Here is a 1,335-nt window from a genome sequence, read left to right as displayed (position 1 = left end):
TTTTCTTCTTAAATAAGAAAAAAAGGCAACGGTCATGTATAGAGCATGACCACCTCCAGTTAACTAACCTCCATGACCTTCACTGTTTCAAATGTAGTAGCATAAGAGTAATAGGAAAAATTACTCTTTTTTACTTACAAAATGTTCTCCAAGTAATAGAAGCGAAATGAAAATAAAAAATGTCACACAATGAAAATGTGCTTGACATGTAAGAAAACGGATCAAAAAATCCCAGAAAAAACCCAGTGCTCTTAGCCCTACTAAAAATGATTATAAAGAAAGCCAGAGATGGATAAGCCAGCTATTTCCAGGGTAACCGAAAGACGTGTTTGTTTTATCAAAAGCGAAAAGTTGGAAAACGAGAAAGTTGTGTCTACTGAAGAGGTATTAAAAAATTCGGGACAAATATTGGGAATTCATAAAATGTCATAAATCTGTGACAGTGTGGTTACAAGAAGAGCAAGCACATGTAAAAAGCCTGGCCTTAGCGTTTGCTATATCTGCACGGAAAATGTTTGCTTTGAAGGCAGAGCAAAATGAATCACCTGGATGTGGTGGGAGTCAGTCCTGGTGGGAGTGTCCGGGTCTTCCCGAATTGCTTGGTGATGTAAGGGAATCACTGCTTTTGTGATTCGTCCTGGAACTTAGAGTGGACAATTGTTTCAGTCTCATTTAATATTGTTCAATATATTATTGTACCCACAAGATATGACATGCTGTTTGTCACATAAGTATTCTTTGCTTTGGGGGAGAAATGATTCTGTGAGTCAAGAATTGGCAGAAATATAGATATCACATTGTTAATAGATTTAGAAATATTTGATTGGGCAGTCAAAAATTCTAATGAGTCCGAATTATATTGATTATGAACCAGTGTAAATAACTTAATGTTTTATTCATATTTACCATATTTTTTACTTTGAATATTTGGCATTAGTCATGATTTAGTTGATTATGCCTGTAAGTAAATGGGATATTATATTTTTCTATCTTGGCTAAACAAATTTCAGATTAAGAGTTTTAAGCACAAAATTCATGTTTTAGAGAGCCCTTTCCAACGGGTTGGGAACTGAATGCATTAAACAGAAAAAGTAACAAGAAACTGGTTATGACACAAGAGTAATATGAGTTTCAGTGCTAGATTTAAGATTTGGCTTATTGTTAAAAAATTCCAAGACCTTTAGTGATCATAAAAGATGGCATGTACATTATTGTTCGTGAGTCTTTTATTGAAAGACACCTCCCTGTGGTCATTGGTTTTATTTCTAGGAAGCATGAAAGTTCATGTATCACAGAAATGATAGCATATACTTCATGGCCCAGGAATCCATCAGC

The 1,335-nt window shown here is 34.7% G+C and overlaps 1 protein-coding gene across 9 annotated transcripts in view; it reads left to right on the top strand.

The window, feature by feature from the left end:
- FRYL (FRY like transcription coactivator) overlaps positions 1-1,335 on the top strand; it is a 260,014-nt gene that overhangs the window by 73,387 nt on the left and 185,292 nt on the right. The window lies entirely within an intron of this gene.

Source organism: Otolemur garnettii, unplaced genomic scaffold (genome assembly GCF_000181295.1).
Source record: "Otolemur garnettii isolate 467f Iridium unplaced genomic scaffold, OtoGar3 scaffold00083, whole genome shotgun sequence".
NCBI lineage: Eukaryota > Metazoa > Chordata > Mammalia > Primates > Galagidae > Otolemur > Otolemur garnettii.
Note: the sequence above shows the minus strand (reverse complement) of the source record. Positions and strands in the feature narration are given on the sequence as shown.